Raw genomic sequence first — 7,662 nt, forward strand, 5'->3', positions numbered from 1 at the left:
TAAAGACACTACAACAAAATGGAAGCAAAGATGCAAAGGCTAGATGTAAGGAAGTATGCACATTAAAAATCACAATCATATTGGTATTTGCACTCGTAGCACCTCATCTAACTTGCATGTATTTTGTAGCCCATTAAGAAGTATGTTGGGGTAAAACGCCTCTGGGCCTGCCCGTGTACACTATGACCACCCATTCTTTATTCATATATAATATGATAGTGCAATAAGGCTGCCAGTTTAGTTGGACAGCACCTACATTGTGTGTGCTCTTCTCTCCCGCATTTTCCTCTTCTCCTTCTCCACTGCCATGGCATCCCCTTCAACTAGTATCAAAGCTTTGGATCAGAGCTTGATCATGGAGCTTGGCCCAGTATTACTTCAGCCCGGATTGAAGACCTAGAGCTTGGAGCTTCAATGCCAGCCATGGCTTCTTCCCCTCGAGGTAAGATTTCATCTTTCGCCTCTCCCCGGCCCTCATAGGCTCTTTGCAAGTGTTCCTTGGCTTCATTGGCCACCTTGTATGCCCCCATTTGTCCCCTTATCCTCAACATAACCAACAGGCCCCACAATAGCAGCTCACATTTTTTTGCGCGTGTTTCAAAATCTGGCTCAAAAATCCCATTTTTTCTCATATCTCGGGCATTCGAACCTAATTTAGGCAAGGTAAGAGTATAACTCGGAGTTTTGGCAGGCTCCAGGCACAATGTGATGTCAGATCTGCCAAATTCTGATCACAAAATTTTTTGTAACAGATCTCAGTTGATTTACAGCAAGAAAATGTCATGCTCTTAGCTTATGTGATCTCCCAAGGCTTAGTATTTGATGCCCAAATCCTTTGGGGATGTTTGCCCAATGTTTTAAGATGCTTTGGGACTTGGTTTGAGCTTCCATAGCTCAATTTATGCAAGGATTTATTGTTGTACATTGTTTAGGCAGTAAGGTTTTATCAGAGAGTTGACTTATGCATAATGCTCTTTGTTGACATTCGGGTGTCATGTTGGATGTATTGATGCTTGGTCATCATGGGTTATGCCCGGATATGCTATTTGAGAGCTATTGAGCCTTGATTTGGATGCTAACACTTTGTTGTTGGTTGGGATTTATGCTACCTTGGTTGACAAGTTATTTTACCTCCAGTTTGGTTATGCCTATGGTCTACGGGTGCTCCTAACTACTCACGATGATATGCTTATGTATTTGGATGATGCCACTTTGATGTTTATGCTCCCAGATGCTTCTTGAGCAAAGATTAGAGCTCAATTCTTGGTTCACTGTCATTTTCTTTGCAGCTAGCATTTCCCTTGATAAGGTTTATGCCCCATGCTACCCATTATGGGACAAATGTCTAATGTGGATGCTTTTGGGTTCGGCTACAGTATGGCAGATGTTTGGACTTGAATCAACTTGGATTTGAGAATTTGCTGGAGTAGTTTGCATTTGGTTGGCTTATCACTTATGCAGCTTGGATGCTATTTGGCCCTTACTGCCCCAATTATGGATCTTGGATTTACTTGGATGCAGATACATGTTTGAGCAGTGCTTGCTCCATTGTCTTGGCAATTGGTTATTGAGCTTTCATTGCTCATTGATGCTTGGTTCTTTGCAGGTTACTCCTTGATTAGTGGACTTCTTGACAATGCTTGGGCTTAGCAGTTATGGCTTTGTTGCTTTTGTGTTGCCTAGCTTCTATGCTAGTTGGGTTGCTTTTGCCCATACAGGTCATAGAGCAGTTGCTCTTGATGCTTACCCGGCTATGCACTTTGTCTACTATCATGTGCTTTACATAGCCACTTATTTGGATGTTGTTGTATAGATACTTGGGCTTTTCCTAGATCTTGACTCTTGCAGGATTTTTTGCCTCTTGCCGGTCTTGGCTTGACTTGGCTTTTCCCAAATGGCATTATGTACTGCAAAGCTATGCTTATGCATATGGTTATGGGCTGATTTCATGGTTGAATATAGTATGCTCTTATGAGAGATGTCTTATGATTTACCGTATTGTGGTTGGTTATGTCATGCAGTTGGCTATGACTCTTCTTCAAGTGGGAGCTTTTGCATCCTTGGTTGATGCCTTTATGTCCTCCCATCCATTGAGGTTTCATGAGCCTTTGGAGCATGCTTCTACCACTGATGTACTTGTAGATGATTGTCTTTATGAGCAGGTTCCCTCTGTTGGGACAGCCCTCAACTCCTTGAGCTCTATGGATGCTATGGATAGTCCTATTCATGATGACATGGATTCCTCGTCGTCTTCTATAGGTTCTTCAGTTACATATGTTGTATGCTTCCATTGTGGAAAGCTTGGGCATGTTAAAAGAAAATGTTTTAGATGGATTAGAGAGAAGCAAAGACAGAGACGGACTCGACATGAGCAAAGATTCAGCAATGCAACATACCACTCTTTTTAGTGGTCAAGTACATGCATTTACCCATTATGATGTAGTTGAGCATGTCCTCCTATCATCTAGTTTCCCAAGAGCTTACTTGCTCAATGATCAGGCCCATGCCTTTGATTGGCTTTTGGACTCTATGGCATCTTGTCATGTTACCCCTCATAGAGCATGGTTCCCTTATAGGGAGGTTGACGAATGTATTGATCTGGGTCTTGAGCAAACTTATGCTATTGTTGCTACAGGGGACATACACCTAGCTTTGCCTAATGGGACTTCTCTTATGCTCAGGGATATTCTACATGTTCCCATGCTCAGTAAGAGCTTTATTTCTATTAGTCAATTGCATGATGCAAGTTACTTTGTTTCTCTTCAGAATAGGTCATGGAAGATCTGTCATGGTTGCTTGGTTTTGGCCAGAGGTTCTAGAGTTGGTTCTCATTACCTAGTGCATGTCTCTCATGTGGGAGATTCTATGATTGCAATTATCTGGATACCACATGCATTGTTATGGCATTATCGTTTAGGCCATATGCACCACAGAGAGATGGAGAGATTATCTCGTTCAGACTCATTGCTTCCTCCTATGTCACTTACAAATCTTGATGCTTTCCCTAATTGTACTCTTGGTCCTTGCAGAGCCCCCTTAGCTTCTGGCGATCGTACGAGGCATGCTCCTTTAGATCTTGTCCATTGTACAATATATGGACCTATGCCTTCCCAGTCACTTGGTGGAGCGTCATACTTTGTGACCTTTGTTGATCATGCTACCCACCGTGTTTGGGCTTTTCCCTTGGTGTAGATTGAGGATGCTGTAGTTATGCTTGACAGGTTTATGGATTCTACTGGTAGCAAGCCTAGGTGCTTGCAGATGGATTATGAGAGTCATGCTCTCTCTCCTAGATTTTAGATCTCTTGTCAGCAGTATGGCATTGATTTCTTGTGCCCATGGTATTATGGGATTGCTCATGGCATGTGCCTGACCTTACAGGCAAAGGTTGCTTCTATGCTTACCACAACTGGGTTGTATTATGGGATTGCTCATGGCATGTGCCTGACCTTACAGGAAAAGGTTGCTTCTATGCTTACCACAACTGGGTTGTCTTATGGCTTTTGGGCTGAGGCCCTTATGACGGCAGTCTATTTGGTTAGCAAGATGTCGTGCTTGACCTTGGATGGTATTACACCCCATGAGGCATGGAGTGGCATGCAACCCTCCTATGATTACTTAAGGATGTTTGGCTACCAGGCATCTGTACGTATGCCACATGAGCCTATGTCACATAGATGTATCCTCCTTGGTTATGGAGATGGTGACTTTAAGGCCTATAGATTATGGGATTTGGATGCCCAGCAAGTCACTCTAGCCGTCATGCTGTCTTTTATGAGACACATACACCTCTCAAGCCTCTTGATGAGCTTTCAATATGCTTTATGGATGATTTTACATCAGCTACAGTGCCATTACAACAAGCTATTTATGCTAAAAATGAGGCACTTATTGGCCCAGATGATATAGCTATCCATAGTAGTCAGGGTTAGGATGTTGGTGGTCAGTTGCTAGACCCCTTGCATGCTCATGAGAGCCATTTTCTTGTAGTTTTACAAGCTAGACAGCCAGCCATATGTTAGTCTTCCACTTTGCTGAGGCCACATGTAGTATTAAAACCCCATTGGACAAGTGTCCGGGATGTTGGCTCTCTTTTAGTGATTAACTTTGGAGAGTTTGAATACTCTCTGATGTCTTGTATGCGCTACGGTGATGCTATGAGCGACTCTGATGCTTTATAGCCATGCACTGATGATTTGTGCTTGCTTCATGAGAAGCATTCTTGGATTAGTCCATTATATGGAGATACGGGATCGCTTATCTCCTGGATGTCATGGACTTGGGGATGCTTGACTCTTCTTCTGCAAAGGTTCCCAACACTTCTTGCATAGCTCACTTTCCGATTGGGCATTGGGTGAGATGTCATGATTCCTCACCTTGTCTTTTTCTTTTCTTTTCTTTGTTCTCACTCCCCATCTACATTGGCCTTTTAGTGGAAGGTTGTTGGGGTAAAAGGCCTCTAGGCCTGCCCGTGTACATTGTGACCGCCCATTCTTTATTCGTATATAATATGATAGTGAAATAAGGCTGTCAGTTCAGTTGGACATCACCTACATTGTGTGTGCTCTTCTCTCCCGCATCTTCCTCTTCTCCTTCTCCACTGCCATTGCATCCCCTTCAAAGTAATCGAGACTATTGCCACCCAAAACTCATTAGAATAACTGAATATTCATAATCTTGAGCTACTTGAGTCTATGTCGTAGGGGAAGCTTCGCCTCAACCCCACAAGGATCAACCTAGAAATATGAACATAGTTTAAATGCTATAGTCTCCTATTATCCATCTAGCATAAGCTTCAAATGTGACTACATTGCTATCATCCCTCAAGCTAAAGCAAACCATTGCCATGCTAGGTTCAAAGAGAGTGAGAAGCAAGGGAAGCAATGCGCATCAACCCCTCTATGCATAAGGTGAAGTCTCAACTTTAGCTCCCTAAAATGGAACTTGCCTAATTCTAATGTATAAGTTGTGATGGAAGCCTCTAAGCTAATCAAGACCACCTTGCCATTGGAAAGCCCCGTAAGAGGATTTGACCATCTGTGTCCTCCATCGAAGGTGTGCTTAGTTATCTAATTAATCTAACATAATAATATTTGAACACATAAAAGAAACTTCCTTAATTAATCCATTGAACAATAGTTCTTTCACATAATTAATTACACAAATATAAAGATTGTATCAAATAATTATTTTCAAAAGTAATTACAAACAATGTATTCATTTCACACTTTCTCCAAGGTGCAATGCTCCCTTAACTTGAGACCTATAGCCAAGTATCAAGATACTCATCTCCAAGTCTCGTGGCACACAACCCACTATTATTTCCTTATATACCATTAAGAGCTTCCAAGAAGACCATCTCGAGCTTGCAAAGGTTAGGCCAATCCTTGAACCCTAAGGAATTTATGGTCAGGGACTTCCTGGCATGCTTATCTCCTCCTAGCCTAATGACCTCCCTATAGAGAGACCTCTTGCATCCAAAGCCAGTCCTAGCACACTTGTTGCCTCCTAGCATAAAGAGCTCCCTATCAAGAGACCTCTCACATCTGAAGCTAGTCCTAGCACCTAATGTGAAAAAATCTATCCCCTTGGTTAAGGGCTCTGCCACTAGCCTTGGGTGAGACCTAGAGTGAATCCACCTATGTGGGCACAATATCTCTTTCTCGAAATCAACAAATAAGACAATCAACCTACTCCTAACTAGGAAGCCATCTCTCTTCCAATCAACAAGCATATCCTAACACATTTCATCAAAACCCAAATAGTTTTATTTGAATATCCCACAATATAAGATACAACCCACAACTTATTTCTCCTCAGAGTGCAATCACATGAAGCAATACATGATAATCCCCCTAGTATTTAGGATGTGATACTCTACAAACCCTATTGCCCCACTCCAACTCTCCGTCACTTTGGGGCCATCATAGCAAGAAGTGAACTCCTTCTAACACATTCTTTACTTTTGTCCCATTCCAACCCTCTATCACTTTGGGGCCATCATTGCAAGTGAACTCCTTCTAACACATTTTTGGCTCTATCCCTTCTTATATGCTTGTAGTACTTCCAAAGCCATATGCCTTTGAAGTAAATCTTAGCAAGGTAAAATAAGATACTTAGAGTTCGGTAAAGCAAGAGAGTATTTAGGCTAGGAGAAGAGGATTATCCTTGGAAAATGTTGTTGAAATGATAAGGAATTCGTATTATGAAACTTCCATATGTTGGAGGGAAAGGCTTGGTGTATCTCGAATGGATTTTAGAATAGTGAAATAAACAAATGGTATTGTAATGATGGTAGAGATCCAAGAGGGATATATTTATGTCACTTGCAAGTATGGGTAGCAAGTAAGTTGATAGTAGTCTTTCGAGTCTTCTCTTCTTCCAATCCTTCTTTACCTCTCTCTCTCTCTCTCTCTCTCTCTCTCTCTCTCTCTCTCTCTCTCTCTCTCTCTCTCTCTCTCTCTCTCTCTCTCTCTCTCTCTCTCTCATAATTTCTCTCTTGCACTATCACTCTCTCTTTATTTCCCTCTCTTCTGACTATCTTTTCTCTCTATTCTCTGTTTCTATCTAGCTTCCTATCTTCTCACTACATACATACATACATACATACATACATACATACATACATACATACATACATACATACATACATACATACATACATACATACATACATACATACATATATAATCATTATTTCTCATCCTCTCTCTCTCTCTAACTCCTTCGCTATCACTATCTCACCCTCTATCTCTCACTAGTCCTTCTCTCTCTCTCTCTCTCTCTCTCTCTCTCTCTCTCTCTCTCTCTCTCTCTCTCTCTCTCTCTCTCTCTCTCTCTCTCTCTCTCTCTCTCTCTCTCTCTCTCTCTCTCTCTCTCTCTCTCTCTCCATTAGTAGTGCAATGTTGAAAAAATTCAATAGCCTTAAGCTTGAGTAGCTAAGGCTTATACAACCTTCACTCCCACGATGACATTTTCAGAGACATGTACAAGCTTTCTTGATTCAAGATGATGTTTGAATCATTGATCTAATGTACAAGTCCAAATTTTCATTGTTCTCACTAATGAAGCTTAACTTTGTGTGTCAAGGTGATGACAATGATAATGATGAAGACTACATGTTCATTTTTGTCAGGGGCAACCATTTTTCTTTAAGAGTTTTAAAAAAATGTGAAGTGAAATGCACAATGGTTTTAGCCTCATAGTAATGGACTAATAGACACATGTTGATTTAAAGCCTCTCTATGCCAAATTCAAGCATTGAAAGGCTCAAAAAGAAAGAACTTTTTAGGCAAACAAAAAGTAAACAAAGAGAGGGAGAGGGAGAGGGAGAGGGAGAGGGAGAGGGAGAGGGAGAGGGAGAGGGAGAAGGAGAGGGAGAAGAATGAGACAGAGAGAGGGGGGAGGGAGATAAGCTGTTGAAGCCCATACCCATGCTCATGGAGAGATCCCTCTTCTCAAACAATCCAAGGTTTGTTGTGCTTCCAATGTATTTAGAATCTATGGTTTGCATACATTTGTTTTAGTGAGTGAACATCGTTGTATACACCTCTATTAATGAGTGTAAATGATTTATAGAACAATTATTTCAATCATTTCAATAAATGATCTCATAAATGAATGTGTCAATGATATATTCCACATGATTATAAGCATTGCCTA

Source organism: Lygodium microphyllum, chromosome 16 (genome assembly GCF_053477565.2).
Source record: "Lygodium microphyllum isolate KBCC chromosome 16, Lygodium_microphyllum_v1.1.10, whole genome shotgun sequence".
In the NCBI taxonomy this organism is placed as follows: domain Eukaryota; kingdom Viridiplantae; phylum Streptophyta; class Polypodiopsida; order Schizaeales; family Lygodiaceae; genus Lygodium; species Lygodium microphyllum.